This window comes from Tachypleus tridentatus, chromosome 9 (genome assembly GCF_004210375.1).
Source record: "Tachypleus tridentatus isolate NWPU-2018 chromosome 9, ASM421037v1, whole genome shotgun sequence".
NCBI classification, from domain to species: Eukaryota; Metazoa; Arthropoda; class Merostomata; order Xiphosura; family Limulidae; genus Tachypleus; species Tachypleus tridentatus.
Genome location: NC_134833.1, coordinates 84,574,865 through 84,596,059, shown reverse-complemented (window position 1 = coordinate 84,596,059; position 21,195 = coordinate 84,574,865). Strand labels below are relative to the sequence as shown.

The following is a 21,195-nucleotide window of genomic DNA, read 5'->3' as shown; positions in this document are numbered from 1 at the left end:
AAAGAATAGGTATCTGAAGCGGAGATTTTTTATTAAAAAGTTAAAAAATAATGTCTTTTTTAACTTTATTTCGAAACAGTTTGTGTGTACATTTATTTATATGTCTGTACAAATTGGCCCAGCATGACCAGGTGGTAGGGGTGCTCGACTCGTAAACGATGGGTGAGGGTTCAAATCTCTGTAACACCCAAAATGTTCGCCCTTTCAGCCGTAATAAGGTGATGATAAATCCTACTATTTGTTTGTAAAAGAGTAGTCCAAGAGTTGGCGGTGGGTGATGATAATTAGTTGCCTTTGTACGGGTGAAAGGGCGAGCATGTTGAGTGTGAGGGGAATCGAACCCACGACCCTTAGATTATGAATTCAGCGTTCTAGCCTCCTGGCCATGCCGGGCCTATTCGACAGAAATCGTCTTGTACTGTTCTCGTGTTAGCTTCTAACTGACCCTATCTGACATAAAAATAATAAACTAAAGAGAAGTTAATTAACCACACCAATCGCCACGTGTGAGGCTAGTGTATCCTAATAGTAGGATTTAACGTCACATTATAACACACCTACAGCTGAAAGAACAAGCACATTTCGGTGATAGAATTGGTGATTGGAACCTGCTGTCAGGTTTCGAATCAAGTGTCTTAACCATTATACCATGCTAGCCAAAGCCTAGGATCTCAAAATTCGATCTACCGGAAGCGCTCGGACTATCAGGTTTATTTTTTTTTTTTGTAGTTCATAAAATTTGTAAAATTTCTTTCAAGATCTTTAAAGTATACTTATCATAGATTTTTAATCTTTCTCGATTGTTTCGCCTGTCATTGAAAAGTTTCAGACTTAAAACAAAACTCTAAATAATGTAATGATTATCAAACTTTGTTTTCTTTCTGTTGATTGTTATTGTTTGCGAAATATATAATTTTTCCTCTCTGCTGATCATAGTGGAATGTACGTACGTTGTTCCACCGTTTCTTTTCTGTAACAGTGCAGCTCTTCCTCGAACCAAGAATGGGCCACTTCACAAACTGAGAACCAATGTTTTATTGTATTTCGATTTGTTATGTCGTTTAGGGCAAACCTATGTATATTAATATTCAATAAAGTCTTACATAGTTTATTTGTTTACTGAATGGTTTTGGGCATGATTACACGTCAGAAGATTTTTTTAAACTGGCTCTCCTCTCATAAATCATGGGTCACTATTTCACCACGTCTGTCAGTATGCTATCACAGTTTCGAACCACTGACCACGGGGACTAACTTAACGGCATCAACCTACCCCTATTATGTACATAATCGTGTATGTTACTAATTAATTAATTGCCCCACAGTGGCAAAATGGTAAGTCTGTGGACTTACAACGCTAGGAATCTAGCTTACAACACTAGCTACACAATGGATACCTGCGCCATCCGTCCTTAATTTTACATTGTTGGTAGGTATTGTAGACCGGCTGCCTTAATTCTAGTCTACAGCATCCACCAACAGTCATATAGTGGAGTTTGACAATCTTCTACAGACTAACCACGATTCCGAATTGAAAAGCGTATTTTTTTGTTTTTTGTATTTTTATGACGAACTTGAATTAACGGATTCAAAGTATAGTAATGCTACTCAATTGGCTGTAAATGAGCTCGCGATTTTTAATTTTTGTCGTCAGTATGGTTTAATTTAATTGACTCTTTCTTTTCAAATACTTTTAGATCTTCTGAGAGGACAAAACCTACCATGACTGATCAAGAAAGACAAATTTTGTGATGTCTGTCCTAATGTTACGTATCGTTCATCTTCTGGTTTGAACCACATTTCCCAACGTTTTTGTTAATACCTTGCATTTGATCCTTATTCTGATGAAGTTTCATCTAACAACTACACGATGAAACATTATTCTGATTATTATTTATATTTTCACAAACATATACGATAACTCATCTGATTGTTATTTTAGTATATCTTGAACAGATCAAGGACTATCTTATGACTAAACATTAATAAAACGTAAACATTCAGTATTTAGACTTATTTGGCCTGCTGTTTACCATTACGCACATTTATTCTGTTTGTTTTAAATAATTATCAGAGGGTAACTCTATCAGGTTCTCTAGCAGCAGGAAATCAACAGACTTTCCAACGCTAAAACCTGATGTTTAGTTTCCCGTGAGTAGCTTTGCAACAAACAAACAAAGATTATACCAGTTATTTACATAAACAGTTACCCCATCGGCAGAGGGGTAAGTTAAAGGACTAATAAGGATAAAAATCGGTTTTCGACACCCGCTGTTGTTAAGCAAAACTAGCTTCTTGTGCTTCACAATAAACGGAAAACAAGAAAAAAAACCTTACATTGATCTTTGGATAGTTTAATATGCGGTCTCAGAGTAAAGACTGGGTCACTATAATTTTGAGCTTCATTCATTATGGTTTCGTAAGACCCAGATTACTAATTGACAAACCTTCTCTTCATGTGACAATTTAAGTCGTTATCCGTGATCAGCGAAACAAAAATTTTCTGCAAAAAACGTCCTAATTTTTTTAATGTAAAAGCGCGAATCTCATATAAGTTGTGAAGATATTTCTCAAATACATGGCCCGGCATGGCCAAGCGTGTTAAGGCGTGCGACTCGTAATCTGAGGGTCGCAGGTTCGCATCCCCGTCGTGTCAAACATGCTTGCCCTTTCAGCCGTGGGGGCGTTATAATGTGACGGTCAATCCCACTATTCGTTGGTAAAATAGTAGCCCAAGAGTTGGCGGTGGGTGGTGATGACTAGCTGCCTTCCCTCTAGTCTTACACTGCTAAATTAGGGACGGCTAGCGTAGATAGCCCTCGAGTAGATTTGTGCGAAATTCAAAAACAAACTAACATAGTTTAGTTGATTTCGAAGAATAACAGAAAATGCTACTAGATATATCTTAAAATTTTGAGACAGTACTAGGCACACTTAAAGCTAAATCCAACTGTAGATATTAAAGCACCTGAAAACGTCTCTCTTTAACCATTTCAGCTTGTTTCGTTAATACCGTTTATACACCAATCAGAGATAGATGAATTGTCAATGGAATTTCCGATTATCAAAATAATCATTGAAATGTAATTTATACTATTATTTAATACCAAAATCTCGATTCGATTAGTACTTTAAAAACTAAAAGCAATTCTGCATTCTCGCTCAAGAGATGTCACTCACAGCCACTACTCTCGTCACAATTTCATTTTGAGTTTACAGAAAAAATAAATTATCGATTTTATTCCATTCTGAACTGTGCATTAAAAGTAAGAAAAATTAAATGGTTATTCTACCTTTTTGAATCTATGTAGGGCCCGGTATTGCCAGGTGATTAAGGCACTCTACTCGTAATCCGAGAGTCGCAGGTTCGAATCCCCGTCACACAAAACATGCTCGCCCTTTCAACCGTACAAATGTAACGACAAAATGAGTAGCCCGGGAGCTGGCGATTGATGATGATGACTAGCTGTCTTTCTTCTGGTCTTACACTGCTAAATTAGAGATGGTTGGCGCAGTTAGCTCTTGTATAGCTTTGCGCGAAGTTCAAAACAAACAAGAGCTTCTAACAAGTTTTCTGCGGATTCTCTATATAACACACACACATACATATATATAAAAAACAAATTGGTCATTTTTATTGTCAGATGAAAGGATCACCCATATTTTAAGGACAATAAAAGAGGATTACAAATCTATCTTTCAAGTAATCTAGCTGTTAACTCTGCTTCTTATAAATGTTATCTGACATCATTAAGACTCCTCTTTTAAATATTTCTTTTACAATGAGATTTATTAAGCTTCTGACGTAAATGTGGAAACTCCCATTATTTGAGGCCTGGCATGGTCTGGTGGCTAAGGCACTCGACTTGCAATTACTGGTTTGAAATCCAGTCAGTGAGCACGCTTGCCCTATCAGCATGTAGTTTGTTTATCATAATGTCATGGTCATGTCAGGTAATACATCAATGTGTTGTAACTAAAAGTATAGGACTTATGTACAAGGAAAAACAAGACAATTACAATTCCTTACTTTGGGGTCGGTTGAATTGAACGACCTCATAACCATTTAGCACTCATATATTTTAATGCTGAAAGTTAAGGTAGGAATGATCTATTGTAGCTGTATCATCCTTATATTCTTGTTTGTATTATTTTTGGCACTGCCATTGCTACATCATTTTATATTTACAAAATATTTTTATTACTTGTCTCTGCTTAATTAGGGACTTCCAACCTTTCTTTAGTCGAAATTTTATATTTGACGGTTGCGACTTCTATCACCGATCTATATCTAATATAAAACTCGTCTACTTTAGGTAAAAGTTCTGAGTTAACGTTATATCTAATATTCTACTTCCTTCAACTTGCATTTTCTGATCCAGCTTGCTTTAAAAAAACGAAATAATGACCTTTTTTATCGGAATCCATCATATAAGCCCAGTACTGTGTTGTCTTTAACATTTCGCATATTACAATTCACTTAAATATTGATAAGCTGAAGTTGTCATTTTATCGGTCTGCACTCGCCTGAAGTCATAAAATATTTAACAATGTCGTTGATTTTCTCCGTCTTACCCTGTAAGATTATTGTATTTAATGCATTAAAAACAGTATTTGTAAGAGTAAACCGCAGGCAGAATAACCTGTTTGCTCCATTCAGATGTCAGTGTACTATAATTAATAACTGTTGTCCTCTTCCTCTACAGTATGTCAACGAAACAACTAAGGCTTCATTTAAAAACGTGTTCATTTTTTTCGAGGCTCATTACACCTCATTTTCTCTTGTGACTAACAACTTATCCTTATACATGTTTTTCCATAAGTTGTGATCTGGCACACATTCCTCATACGATATGCACTTCCTATCATTCTTTTCTGAGCAGTATTGTCCTTTGTGTAACAGTTTAAACCTCTTGATATCTTGATAGGCTTTTACGGTCAATCCCACTATTCGCTGGTAAAAAAGTAGCTCGATAATTAGCAGTGGGTGGTGATGACTAGCTACTTTCCCTCCGGTCTTGCGTTGCTAAATTACAGAAGGCTAGTGCAGATAGCTCTCTTGTATCTTTGCGCGAAATTTAAAACGAACCAAAAATATAAAAAAAACAACGGGCTATTTGTGCTCTGCACACCACGAGTATCAAAACCCGGTTTCTAGCTATGTGAGTCCGCTGACACACCGCTTTGTAACTGGGGTGGGTGATTTAGTTCAGTTAGTTTGCTTGTTTTTTTAGAATTTCGCGCAAAGCTACTCGAGGGCTATCTGAGCTAGCCGTCCCTAATTTATCAGTGTAAGACTAAAAGGAAGGCTGCTAGTCATCACCATTCACCGCCAGCTCTTGGGCTACTCTTTTACCAACAAATAATAGGATTGACCGTAACTTTACAACGCCCCCACGGTTGAAAGGGCGAGCAAATTTGGTGCGATCGGGATTTGAACCTGCGACCCTCAGATTACGTGTCGAACGCCTTAACCCAACTGGCCATGCCGGGTCACCCACGAAGTAAGAAATCTTAGGAACTGCAACAAGTGCTTAACACGTTTCATGAAAAAAAATGTAACAAAAATAATAAAAGTACAGGTATTCACGAAAGTCAGTGTTAAAATTTGGATTTAATATAATATTTGAACAGATCACATCGAGTTCGTTCTAAAAACATATTTTTTGTTATCCAATTATCCGCTGACACACCGCTGATACATCCAGGTATTTACGAAAGTCAGTGTTAAAATTTGGATTTAATATAATATTTGAACAGATCACATCGAGTTCGTTCTAAAAACATATTTTTTGTTATCCAATTATCCGCTGACACACCGCTGATACATCCAGGTATTTACGAAAGTCAATGTTAAAATTTGGATTTAATATAATATTTGAACAGATCACATCGAGTTCGTTCTGAAACATATTTTTTGTTATCCAATTATCCGCTGACACACCGCTGATACATCCAGGTATTTACGAAAGTCAGTGTTAAAATTTGGATTTAATATAATATTTGAACAGATCACATCGAGTTCGTTCTAAAAACATATTTTTTGTTATCCAATTATCCGCTGACACACCGCTGATACATCCAGGTATTTACGAAAGTCAGTGTTAAAATTTGGATTTAATATAATATTTGAACAGATCACATCGAGTTCGTTCTAAAAACATATTTTTTGTTATCCAATTATCCGCTGACACACCGCTGATACATCCAGGTATTTACGAAAGTCAGTGTTAAAATTTGGATTTAATATAATATTTGAACAGATCACATCGAGTTCGTTCTAAAAACATATTTTTTGTTATCCAATTATCCGTTGACACACCGCTGATACATCCAGGTATTTACGAAAGTCAGTGTTAAAATTTGGATTTAATATAATATTTGAACAGATCACATCGAGTTCGTTCTAAAAACATATTTTTTGTTATCCAATTAATAATATAAGAAATTAAAACAACTTTTTCATGGAGACCACTTCTATTTGCCCACCGCTTGTATATATATATGAGATTGTACTCTGATAAATGATAGACAATATAGCTTTCAGCGAGAAGGTAAAAATGCTTTCTCCCATGGAAGTCACTCTTTACACAATAGAAAGCATTTCGTTTGAAATCCTGAATCCTTTTTATATACTAGTTATTTCACTTTTGGCCTCACATGGCCGGGTTGGTTGATGCGATCGACTCGTAATCGGAGGGTCGCGGGTCCGAATCACTGTCGCACCGAAAATGTCGTCCTCAGCCGTGAGGGCGTTGTAATGTTACGGTCAATCCCACTATTCGTTGTTAAAAGAGTAGCCCAAGAGTTGGCGGTGAGTGGTGATGACTAGCTGCTTTTCCTCTAGCCATACACTGCTAAATTAGGGACGGCTAGCACAGATATCCCTCGTGCAGATTTGCGCGAAATTCAAAAACAAACTAGTTCACTTTTTTATTTTTCAGTCATGTCTATTTACCTCTTTTCTTTACTTGTTATTTTTTCATATAATTTAGTTCTTATTTATTCACTTCACTTATTATTGATTTCTTGCTAACAACAACAAAATTCTCTTTCTGTCTTCTCATATCTGTTACAGATACGATTCCACTCAGATCTCTTTTTATTTCACTAAAATCCAGTTAGCTTATCGCCAATTCACATTTCGCTCCTTTTTTTCTTAAAGCATTAAGAGAACATTCGAGAAAACTGACAACCAAGTTTTCTTCCTCTTCGATTTTGTAAACAATTTTTATTTTCGGATATCCTAGTTGCTGTAATTCAATTTTTTGATGTTTGTGTGTAGACGAAGAACGTTACTTATATTCTAAAACAATAAATATGATGTATTCAAATGATTATCAAATACCATAAGTAAAATAACCGCAAAGGAGTCCTAATAAGAAAAAAATAACAATAGTCAAGTTCAGAGGCTGCCTTCTAAATATATTTTACTTGAAAGATACTAAAAGCAAGAACAGAAGGAAGCCCGGCATGGCGAGATGGTTGAGGCACTCGACTCGTAATCTGAGGGTCGCGGGTTCGAATCACCGTCACACGTACTCGTTCTTTCAGCCATGGGGACGTTGTCATGTGACGATCAATCCCACTATTCGTTTGTAAAAAAGTAGCCCAAGAGTTGGCGGTGGGCGGTGACGACTAGCTGCCTTCCCTCTAGTCTTACACTGCAAAATTAGGGACGGATAACGCAAATAACTCTCGTGTAGCTTTGCGCAAAATTCAAACAAGAACAGAAGGACGTCTTATTCAGACGAATAAGGCCCAGCATGGCCAGGTGGGTTAAGGCGTTCGACTCGCAATCTGAGGGTCGGGGTTCGAATCCCGGTCGCACCAAACATACTCTCCCTCTCAGCCGTGCTGGCGTTGTAATGTGACGGTCAATCTCACTATTCGTTGGTGAAAGAGTAGCCCAAGAGTTGGCGGTGGGTGGTAAAGACTAGCTGCCATCCCTCTAGTCTTACACTGCAAAATTAGGGACGGCTAGTGCAGATAGCCCTCGAATAGCTTTGCGCGAAATAAAAAAAACAAACAATCAGACGAATAAATATCATGGCCACCTGTTATTGGATTTGCACATCAAAAATTGTCATTATCAAATGGTTGTTTAAGCAGAAAAATGAACCGGAATCATGTAGTTGGAAAATTATGTTAAATAGGAAAATAAATACAAAAATAAATCATGTAATAATTAATTAATAACATTGTACAGATATGGTTTATACAGATAAGTCACGAACGATATGAAATATTACTATGTTAACTACTGGCTTCACACAGAAGTACAAGAATTACGTAACATAAATTCAACGATAATTAATTCGTGATGTCTTTAACTTTACCAACACTAGATGTTTATATTTTGGTTTGTTGAGACTAGCTTCTGGAAAGCAGTGTTTCTATTCATTAAAGGAGTTTCAAGGGAAATGTTTAGAGGGAAAGGAACTGCTCCTGTGTTCTGGAAAGCACCAAAAATTCATAACCTTCTTAAACAAGACACTCACGAGTACAAAAAGAAACAATAAGTAGTTTGAATCTATTTTGTTGCCACGTGATTCAAATATTTCTTCGTATAATGTGTATTACCCTGTCAACAAAGCGTCACATTGCTTTATATTCTTAAGCTTTCAACTGGGAAATATCTCTGTTCAGTATTTTTTCATATTATCTACTACAATTTCAGTTTAAATGATTCACGGCAGCTTTAAAAATACAGAATTATACGTTTGTTTCAAAACTAGAGGTCATCTCTACAGATATACCCAGATATTTAACGATCATTTCGAATTATTTGGCGGTAAACTTGAAGAAATGGCTTTACCAAGAACTTAAAACGTTCAAGAAGAAATAATTAATTTATACAGAAGATATTGTTATCATATTTATTTTTAACAGTAAAAAATAAGGTTTCGCTAACCCTAAGCGCTTTCGTATGTATCCCATTTTTCTTTTAGTTTCGGTACTAACATCACGCATAAATTCAAGTTGGGGTTCACTATCACCACGCAGACATGTAAACCTAAATGTATTCATTTATATATGTAAAAAATGAAAGTGGTATGTATACCACAGTTTGGAAACGGTAAAATGTACCATATATTCGCTCATTTGTGTAAACATTAATGTTAGGGTGTATATAAAAGTGTGGAAACGGTAAGATGTACCATATAATTTGCTCATTTATGTAAAAAATAAAATTAGGGTATATATGAAAGTGTAGAAACTATAAAGTTTATTTGATTTATTTAACCTTTATCTTACGTCTGAAATAAAATTAGAACTAAGATAATTAAGAGTAGTAAAATGTGTTGAAAGATCACAATGTTCCATGTTTAGAAACAACATTCAGCGACTGGTTGTGGAAAAGGTATTTGCTCCTAATCAAACAAAAACGCTGAGAAGGCGTATTATTCTTGGCAGTTTGATTAGCTTTACTCTACACAGTCCAAGATATCTTTTTTATATTTTTACCTGTTCAATGGTTGTTCGACATACAATAATCCAGAACCATATATCCTTTTATTACCTGTTCTATTGTTTTACTACCAGTTAAAAATCGAAGATTTCTCCACTTGTAACTGTAATAGAAACATGAAATGTGATTAAATGCCGCCTTACTTTGGCACGTAGTGTTTGAATTTTTATAAGCCACGTGTTTCTATAAATGCGTGAAATAATTCATTTCTTACTATTAGATTCAAGTGCACGTAGACAAAGCCTACACTTAAAAATACTGGTGTTACAAATACTTTGTTCTGATTCGTAAATAAATTATGTATTTTAACCCGCTACTATGCACAAATGAGATGTTTTAGTCTCGGAATTTTCTTATCATATGTAAATAATATATCTATATACATAAAATCTGTCGGTTGCGATAGTTAATCTAGATGCTATAAAAATAATGAGCTGAGGTCTTGTGCTGCTTAGAATTAGTGTATACTTTTCTGAACTATTTGCACTGAAAACAAAAGAAAACATTCTTAACAATCATTTGTATTATGTCATACACTATACGCTCTAAATAAATTCACACACTCACACAAACTCAACGTTTCTTATCATGTAAGAATTTTTAGCGTCTTCGGTACGCGTCGCTAGTTGTTGGACCGAAGAATCTCAAAACATACCTTTGAATATTTCGAATTTGTTTTTAAATATGGAAGTGAGTCCAACGTCCTACAGTGGAAGTTAGTTTATTTAAATGATTTTAATGCTTATATCCTCTCGTGATCAAAACATTTCCATGTAATCTTTTCGAGTTATCGTTGGCATATTTGTTTAGGATGCTTTGTCTGTAAATTCAAATAATCAATTTAGAACGTCTATGACTTTTTTTTTTTTATTTGTGGTGCGCCGAGAAAGTATTTTTCAATGGAATTTCTTCTAATTCTTGAAATTATTATAGTTTTCAAGTTTCTGGCGTATCTAAACAGTTAAGTCTATCAATTTTGCCTGTCGAGTCTTTTGGTATAAAATTCAAAACTAAAAGTCTCCCCTAGTTGCACAGAGGATTGTACATGTATTTACAATGCTACTAACCGGATTTCGATACCCGTGGTGGGCGGAGCACAAATAGCCCATTGTGTAACTTTGTTCTTAAATACAAACAACAACAACAAAGCTGAAAATTTAAAACGACTGTGTACATTAGTGTTTACTAAATTTCATGGGCTTAGATCAGACAATTGTGGATTTATATCTAACTGCATCAATATATAATTTTACATTCAAGTAAAAAAATACATCAAGCTAACAAAATGAAAACATTGGTGACTTATGAAAGGGATCGCGAAGAGGATCGACATATAGTAATAACGAAATTGGAAAGGATATTCACAAACTGAAGTAACGACAGAGCAAAAATGTTGATAAATTAGAATAACGAATAGTTGTGGAATACTTATGATGTAATTGTTATTTTTAGAGCAACGTTACATAGTTGGCTAAATATATCTTATCTATCATGAGGAATCGAACTCAGTATCTTACCGTTGGAAGTCCGCAAACCTACAATTGGCTCATGAAAAGAACTATTAATAAACGTTGTAACCTTATCACAGCGTTGCTGTTAATAGACGTTGTAACCTTATCACAGTCTAGGTATTAATAAATGAATCCTATCGCAGTCTACCTGTTAACAAACGATGTAACCCTATCACAGTCTAGCTATTAATGTATCTCAGAACGGCTGGTATGGGTATTAATAATTTTACTAATAAAGCAGAGAATAACATTTCGACCTACTTAGGTCATTTTCAGGTTAACAAAGTGGGTTTCTTATCATCAAGAGTCTAGCTATTAATAAAGGTTGTAAGACTATCACAGCCTAGCTATTAATAAAGGTTGTAAGACTATCACAGCCTAGCTATTAATAAAGGTTGTAAGACTATCACAGTCTAACTTTTGTTTCTCAAGGAGATTATTTAAACCATTTTATTTCCCTACTTCTAGATTGGGAATTTTAAAAATTAGTGTCACACTGAAACACTGATGTTACCCTCTTAATACAGTGTTTGTCTGTGATCAACTATGTATCTTCCATCTGTTTCCATCGTACACATAAAATAACATAAACATATTGAGAAGTGTGAATGAGAACAGAAATATTCAGACCAAATACCTTTATATATATATATATATATAATAAACAACAGTTGCTCCTGTGAGAGGTATAAAACTGTAAGAGACATTTACAGAATAAGTCTCGAAAGTGAGAAATATAGTCTCTCTTCCATCGCTTGATTGTTTGACTTTCGCGCAAAGCTACATAAAGACTATTTACACTAGCCATCCCTAATTTAGCACTGAGAAGCTAGAGGGAAGGGCGCTAGTCATTACCGCCCACTATAAACTACTGATCTCTTTTGTAACAACTTATGAAAAAAACTAGTTCACAATAAAGGTAAATAAATCGTGTAGTTTTATTTAACTTGGCAATACGCTTCAAACATGTTCTACATTATGATCATTTGTTTTTAGATTTTCCACAGCTAACCTTAATGTTCTAATTTTTTAGTTTTTTGTGTGTGGTAGTTTTTCTCGAATATTTATCAGGTAGTCCGTGCTTACCTTTAATACGTATATATTTGTTTATATTCAACTAAAACTCACATAAATTCAACAGAAAGTGTAGTCATACATCACTAAATCTAATCATTGAATTTAACAATGATTAAAACAGGTTTAATATCTCTAGTTTCATAACTTTTACAAATAATTTTCTTTGGATGGTTAAAAAGGACATATTGTACCTATTCCCCATTTTATCTGGATTGTATTCCATTAATATACCAGGTTTGTGAGACGACTAATTTTCACAGAGAATACATTTCTCAGAAGAAATAAATTAAAATGACTTACTCATGGTATGTTTGAGCGTGACCATGTGGTTAACACGCAAGGAGCGTGAAACCCAAAATTCACACTCCCCGTTCTTCCGTGACTGTAAAAATGCGCTTCACAGTTTGGGTATGTGAGTGCGCTAAAAGACAGACGTTCAATTCCAACTAGTAAATAAAATACCAGTATCAAGAATTCATGGTGAGTGTTGGTCATGAACCGTATTTCCAGATAGTATTATTTAAAAATTACGTATAGGTATTTTTTTCGTGGATCTGCAGGAAAATTATAGAACGAGCCTATAAAATACTATTACGATTAGTTTTAAAAGTTAATATATTATATATCAAACACTAATTTTCGATTTAAACACAAACTTTCTATATAGTAAAAGGCATTCATGTGTACAGAACTACAGGTAGGAATAAAAGAAAACTGCTTGTATATATAATGTGGTGATATAAACTATTATGCACATCCATATGAATGCCCTTTCAGCCGTGAAGGCTTTATAATGTGACGATCAATCCCAATATTTGTTGGTAAAAGTGTAGACCAAGAGTTGGCCGTGGGTGGTGATGACTAGGAGCCTTCTCTCGAGTCTTACACTGCTAAATTAGGGACAGCTAGCGCAGAGAGCTCTCGTGTAGCTTTGCACGAAATTAAAATAAAACAAATTATTTCATAGCACCTATTTATTACAAAGTTTCGAAAGGGGGCATTCCTCCAAACCCCTGTAGCATTAGTATATATTGCATGTTGATTTTGATTTGTACAATATGTCTTGGCTTTTGATCTCACAAGTTAGAACCCCCTTTTCAAACATTCTGTGTATAGGCCTGAATCTATAGTTTTATTTTTATTCTACTTTATCTTTTGTTAATTATACTGATAGTAAATTAAAAATATGTGAGATATTTCTGACAAAGTAGATTCTTATAGCTGTAGCTGTAATCTTCTTCTATTACGATCACTTTGCCCTATTAACATAAAAACAAGATGAAATGGGAAAGATAAAGTAATAATGTACTATTAGGAAAAAACTGGAATCGTAAAAGTTGCAAGTTTGAAAATATTAACAGCAAAAGGATACATAACTTTTATTATCCACTTTGCATTCGCGAAAAGAACAAATTTTATTCTGGATTTGTATAATTAAGATATATAATTTTACCAAGCTTGTCTAGAACATAGAAATGGAACGTACAAACGAGTTTTTAAGTTACAAAATATGTATATAACATTATTGATTCCGAGGGAATACTTCAGTATAAATAATTATTCGTTATAACAGTATTTTGTAGAGCCTCTTAGAAAAATAATGGAATATCTGTGGAGTTCATTTCTTTAGTTTAAGCATTAATATTCTACTAATTTATAAATCATGAAAAAAATCTCTTCTGAGAAAGTCCCGTTGAGAGTTTAGGTAGATAATGAAAACTAATTTCTGGGCAAGTGACTGCATTAAGTCTTGTGTTATTCAAGATACAATAAATATTTTGACACAAAGACGAATAAATTACTTTTTTCTTCTTAACTTCCGCTATTTGTACTCAAACGATATAAAGAAACTAGTGACCAGAAACTAACTTTAATGGTTTAATGGCTCACAGAAAGCGAAACAGACTTGAGGTAATTATTTTGCATTTATCTATATTCAGAAAGTGTTTCTTAGTTATTTTTATCAAATGTACTTTCGCTTTCTTACTTAAACTGTTGGTCTCTTTGTTTTATGATAATACTACGAAACCAAACTGGACTATGTGTCTCAAATTGGTTGGTATATATATTAACACCTTTACTAATAAAGCAGAAAACAACGGTTCGACCTTCCTAGGTCATCTTCAGGTTAACAAAGTAAAAATGTTAATACTCATACAAGCCAGCCGTTTTGAGATACATTTTTATTTCAAATGGGTTTCTCGTCATCAACAAATTGCAATATCTTCTATGTCCACCACAGGGAATCAAATCCCGGATTTTAGCATTGTAAATGTGGAAACTTATCCTGTCTTACCAGGGGGCACCAAACTATTGGTACATCATCGTCATTATAAAATATGGATCTATGCTGATTAAACATTCAACAAGAAATAATAGAAAAATGTTTGAAATTGTGAGACGTAATCAACTTCGGGGACAAATAGTGACCGTTTTAACTGACTATCCGGAAGAATGAATATTGGGAGGTTAAAAGATATTCTAACTTAAATGAGTTGGAGGAATGGGTTCGGAAACAATATGGAAAGCAAATACCTTTATAGTATAAAGCAAATATCCAATTATGCACATGAAGGGTGAGTACACATAACAAAATTTTATATCGTAGTGACTTCAACACCAATGGGGCGTTGTAATGTACGGTCAATCTCACTATTCGTGGGTTAAAGACTAGCCCAAGAGCTGGCGGTAGGTGGTGATGACTAACTGCCCTCCCTCTAGTCTTACACTGCTAAATTAGGGACGGCTAGCGCAGATAGCTCTCGTGTAGCTTTGCGCGAAATTCAAAACAAACCAAACCAATCACTACATAGTTAATAGAATGAGGTCGACTCTACCAGACTAGATTTCTCATCGGCCCGGCATGGCCAAGCGTGTTAAGGCGTGCGACTCGTAATTTGAGGGTCGCGGGTTCACATCCCCGTCGCGCCAAACATGCTCGCCCTTTCAGCCGTGGGGGCGTTATAATGTGACGGTCAATCCCACTATTCGTTGTTAAAAGAGTAGCCCAACGCTTTCTGTTGCCAGAAGATTTGAATTCGTTTGTTTTGAATTTTGCGCAAAGCTACACGAGAGCTATCTGTGCTAGCCGTCCCTAATTTAGCAGTGTAAGACTAGAGGGAAGGCAGCTAGTCATCATCACCCACCGCCAACTCTTGGCTACTCTTACCAACGAATAGTGGGATTGACCGTCATCTAACGCCCCACGGCTGGGAGGGCGAGCATGTTTGGCGCGACGCGGACGCGAACCCGCGACCCTCAGATTACGACTCGCACGCCTTAACGCGCTTGGCCATGCCGGGCCGCCAACTCTTAAGCTACTGTTTTACCAACGAATAATGAGATTGACCGTAACTTTATAACCTCCCCACAGATAAAAGAGCAAGCATGTTTGGTGTGACAGGGATTTGAACCCGTAACCCTCAGATTACGAATCGAGTGCCTTAACCACCTGGCCATGCCGGGGCACTAAGAAATGAAATCTGGAAGCAAGTTCACACGAAATATAACTTAAACAATAGCATGATCGTTCAGATAAAATCCACAAACATCCAGTGAAAAAGTCAACAAATCATAATTATGTTGTAAAACACCACGTGAAGAACTAGAGCTCAATTAACATAAATATGTATGTTTTGTTATAGTAAAGTACTGTAATACTTCCATACAGAATAGTTATTAATTATGAAATTATGTTATTAATTTAAATAACTCTCTACAACTATAGTATATTAGCTATTTCACTCATTGACTATCATATATGCATATGCATGCACTATTGAAATAACAAGTTAGTGCACTTCATTCTTTCAGGGTACTTTTCCATAAATAATTTACGTACAGTTTCAGCTTTGATGTAGTGTCATAACAACTGTGAAAGCTATAACATTCAGTCTTTCTTCAGTTTATGTACAACTCAGGTAATTAATCAATGGGTAGAGAGCAGTTGCTAGATGTTCACATGAACCTGAACGTAGTGCCAGTGTGACAAAAATTATCAGAAACACAAAAATACTGTGCACACTGAAACACAATTTTCAGCAATCAGCCAGTATCTGTTCTGGAAAGGTACAGAAAGACATCTGGTATTCCTTCAGAGGTAAAGAAAAACATCTGGGTTTCCTGGAGAGGCACAGAAAGGTATTTGGTCTTCCTGGAGAGGTACAGAAAGACATCTGGTATTCCTTCAGAGGTAAAGAAAAACATATAGTTTTCCTGGAGAGGCACAGAAAGGTATTTGGTCTTCCTGAAGAGGTACAGAAAGACATCTGGTATTCCTTCAGAGGTAAAGAAAAACATCTGGGTTTCCTGGAGAGGCACAGAAAGGTATTTGGTCTTCCTGAAGAGGTACAGAAAGACATCTGGTATTCCTTCAGAGGTAAAGAAAAACATCTAGTTTTCCTGGAGAGGCACAGAAAGGTATTTGGTCTTCCTGAAGAGGTACAGAAAGACATCTGGTATTCCTTCAGAGGTAAAGAAAAACATATAGTTTTCCTGGAGAGGCACAGAAAGGTATTTGGTCTTCCTGAAGAAGTACAGAAAGACATCTGGTATTCCTTCAGAGGTAAAGAAAAACATCTAGTTTTCCTGGAGGCACAGAAAGGTATTTGGTCTTCCTGAAGAGGTACAGAAAGACATCTGGTATTCCTTCAGAGGTAAAGAAAACATCTAGTTTTCCTGGAGAGGCACAGAAAGGTATTTGGTCTTCCTGAAGAGGTACAGAAAGACATCTGGTATTCCTTCAGAGGTAAAGAAAAACATCTGGGTTTCCTGGAGAGGCACAGAAAGGTATTTGGTCTTCCTGGAGAGGTACAAAAAGACATCTGGTATTCCTTCAGAGGTAAAGAAAAACATCTAGTTTTCCTGGAGAGGCACAGAAAGGTATTTGGTTTTCCTGAAGAGGTACAGAAAGACATCTGGTATTCCTTCAGAGGTGAAGAAAAATATCTGGTTTTCCTGGAGAGGTACAGGAAGACATCTGGTCTTCCATTAACGAAATTATTCGTCAAAAATATCAGCATTTGACAAATCTATCGCTGTATAAATCTATAACCTATGTGATATCATAGACAGGAAACTCTCGTGTGAGTTTTGATGGCATAAGATCTTGATCTGATGCTGTTTGCTTTACATGTCCGTCAAATATGGAGGAAAGATTACCGGTAATGTGGTTAAAAGAAAAGAATTGTCACTGTTTCATTAAAGTAACCCTCCACGGAACTATATTCTACATTTGAACATTGGGCCTGTCGTTGTCTAGCTCGTGGCATGTTAACATTAATGTTAGATTTACTTGCAATATTACTGCTGTGCTTGCAGATACGACGTAAATAACGTTCATCCTTAGTGAAGTAAGTTTACATTAGGGAAACAACAGAAACAATGTCTTGGTTTGGACATTTTATATTTATGGACGTTTCTTTCAAATAGTAATGGGAGCGTTGTGAAGTTGTTAACAAAAAACAATGAATTGAAATGATTCGAGTATTTTTAAATAAGTTATAGCATTGATCTTTAATTGGTCATTATTGCCACAAAATACCTGATATTATGTGGAATGTTCTAGGCTTCTGTCGGGTATAAATATACTCGTCGAAAGATTATTATTTAGATGTAGACTAGGTAATGTGAATCAGTATAACGGCGATTTTCAATGTGAAATTGTCACAGACTGTATTACAAATAACAGAGGAGAAAAGAATAATTCGTATTATCAATTCTGTTCTAAAGTAATTGAACCAGCCTACGTCAGCTTTGACGATAAAAGAGACAATTATTTAAACAAGAAACATACTTGAAGTAAAAATGTATTCTAAAGACGAATGGTATGGATATTAAAACTTTAATTAAAGTAAAGTACAGAACAACATCTTGTATCTTTTAAGAAATCTTCAGGCTATCTTTAGAATTAAATTATTTAAACCTCTGGATACAAGAATAATAACCAACAGTGCGATCAGCATTTGTATATACGGTTGAAGTAATTCAATACATTGTTTTAAAACACGTGAACTGCATTGTTGTTTGTTTATTGCTGAGATTTTTCACCAACAAATCACAGACACCTACTGTAAAGAATTCGGCCTACTAAACCTGACAGTAGGAATACGGTTTTCGCTTCCATTTACAAAGCGTCACTGCGTTGAATATCTTCCAAAATAACCAAAACAAAAAAGCTAAATGTTACATCACAACAACGTAGAGAATGTAGGAAGCGTTAACCACCACAACTAACTCCACTCTACTATAACTATATAAACATAATTTTTTTAGATCACAAAAATAGTGGTTCCACTCATACCTATTTTTAACAGCTGAGTCATTCTGCTCTAAGAATATCAAATTGTACTTATTGCTACTGATATTCTTATTCACATAAATTCAATTCTCGTGACTTGCGTTATTTTTTACGTTTCTTAATTATTTCTATAGATGATCTAACATTTACTAGTTTTAGATTATATCAAAGTATTTTATTGTATATTGTGTATTCTATCAGAATTGTCCGCCCGACATGGCCAAGCGTGTTGAGGCGTGCGACTCGTAATATGAGGGTCACTGGTTCGCATCCCCTTCGCGCCAAACATGCTTGCCCTCCCAGCCGTGGGGGCGTTATAATTTGACGGTCAATCCCACTATTCGTTGGTAAAAGAGTAGCCCAAGATTTGGCGGTGGGTGGTGATGACTATCTGCCTTCCCTCTAGTCTTACACTGCTAAATTAGGGACGGCTAGCGTAGATAACCCTCGAGTAGCTGTGTGCGAAATTCAAAAAACAAACAAACAAGAAATTCTATAAACATTTTCATCGAGGATAAAGGTAGTTAAACTTCTTGAGTGAACTTCATGTTTCATATAGCATAAAAATAGCATATTTCTTCATCCGGTAAGAACATAAGCAAACAGTCTATGTATCTGTCATACCCTGATGATTTAATTTTACATCTTTCTAATATGTCTTTCTCTGATGATTCTATATGAACATATCTGCTAGGACAGGGAATATATGGTTAACCACACTCAATCCATGTTTTTCTTCGTAAAGGTTTCCTTAAATTCAAAATAACTGTTATTAATATAAAACGCTAGAAGACAAACTTGCAAAAAACCAGATACTATAAAATACGTATTTGAAATATTCCATAAAATGCTTTAGTATAAGCGTTAAATTATTGCTTAACCTCAGAAACATAAACAAAGAAACATGGTAGATGTACTTGTTATGGTCCGGAAATTGCTCTCTGTTTCAAGAGTGAATAAAAGCAAAATTAAGTGTAACAAATACTTTTATATCTTGCTCTTGAAGTTCTTAAGTCATGCTGTGTTGTAGCTTACAGAGTGCATAATGCTTCTCGTGATTCATGATAAGTGCACGTTCTACTGACGCTACGACAGTACAAATTGCAACGTTAGCGCCTTATGTAACACTATTGTAGTGTCTATTGGTTAAGTAACAGATAATACATTACTGTGTAGTGGTACGAGGGGTTAAAACGTGTGACCCTCCAGGAGGTGTTTTGCTTCCTTTCTGGAAAACTGGAGAATATATAGAAATAATTTCTTTAAAGTAGGGTAATTTATAAGGTGTTTTATAGAGAAGGGTAGGTTTTAACAGAATTAATATAAAAAGAAAAAAATCATTGATGAAGTCCAACGTCTAAAGAAGACTGGTTGGTTGTCCGAAACATGTAATATTTTCAACCTTAAATTGTGTTTTTAATTATATGTTTCTATTTTACTTTGTGTTTCGTAAATTATACTAATCGTGGTTTGATTTCTATGTTGAAGTTAAAAACAATGTGATACCTGTGGTTTGCCTACCAAAGGTATCAATACTCGCCTTCTAGCGTTTGAAGTCTACAGACATTCCGCTGTACAACTGGAAGGCTCGTGATTTGATAGTTTGAGAAATAATTTATATATGCTCTATTTTAGGCGTAATTCTGCAATAACTTGTATGTAACAATTTACTTGTCAGTGGTTCTTGGTTCTCAGCACATATATTTTTCTTTTATCTTTCCTCAAGGGTAGTGAATATTGCTCTGTTATCAGTAACCCACAACAAAACTTAAAAAAAATATATTAATTTTTTTTGTTTCCTGTACAAACGTCTCGATTTTATCGCATTTTCGTCTTAGTTTATTTCATCTCTTTTTTTTTTCCCTGTTGTGTTACTATTTTCTTATAGCTGACAAAAATATCTTATAAAATTGTTTGATATCGTTCACTTCAATTCTTAGGCACTTCAATTGCAAGTAATCCGGATATGAACAAATCTATCTCAAATTAGACTTACTATCAAGTTAACTTTTATGTCAAATATATACAGATATTTCTAAAACAACTAATTTACTGAGGGTTAATAGCTTCTTACGGAAATGAGATTACGTAATTCGTGCTTTCCTTGGAGTTACTTCTTTCGTCTTGTCTCCCTCTGATACAGCGGTAAGTCTACGGATTTACAACGCTAAAATCAGGGGTTAGATTCCCCTCAATGGACTCAGCAGATTGCCCATTCAAGCTTTACTATGAGAAAACACACACATACGCTTTTGTATTCAGTCAAAATTATTCTGATAACCATGATTACATGCTATTGCCTAGTGTAGTAATTTCCTTTTTAATACGTTTCTGCAAAAAATGACATGATCAATCTTAACCACACACCTTGACATACTTTCTATAGCCTATTCACTGTATGTGGTTTCTAAGAACAAATTCGACCAGAATAAATGATTTCTGTGATTACAGTTTCTTCAGTAGTTTTCCTTCAGAAAACAACTACTGAACTGGAAGTGTGGCTGGAACTGTTAGCTTGTAGTTCTTAATTCACTCCATAATTTTTATTATGTAGTTAATGGTAACAGGAGATATTTTACTTTCATCGTAATATATATATATATAGAAATTTAGTTTAAGGGGCTGGAAGATTCTCTTTTATGTGAACACAACAACGTGTATATCAGGCAAGGAAAACGGATGTGATCTGTTTTCTCGGGAAGCACTGAAGCTTTCCTTCTTTAATATATTGTGTTCATCATCACATTGTTTACGAAGCCTAATATTTGCCGCGACACAAAGATAGTGGTCCAAAAGCTGCAGCGATGTCCACACCACCAGTCGACACGAAAGACGAT

General features: G+C 35.2%; 1 protein-coding gene across 2 annotated transcripts in view; it reads left to right on the top strand.

The window, feature by feature from the left end:
- Window positions 1–21,195, top strand: part of LOC143225654 (lachesin-like) — a 119,776-nt gene that overhangs the window by 70,204 nt on the left and 28,377 nt on the right. The gene's annotated exons all lie outside the window — the stretch shown is intronic.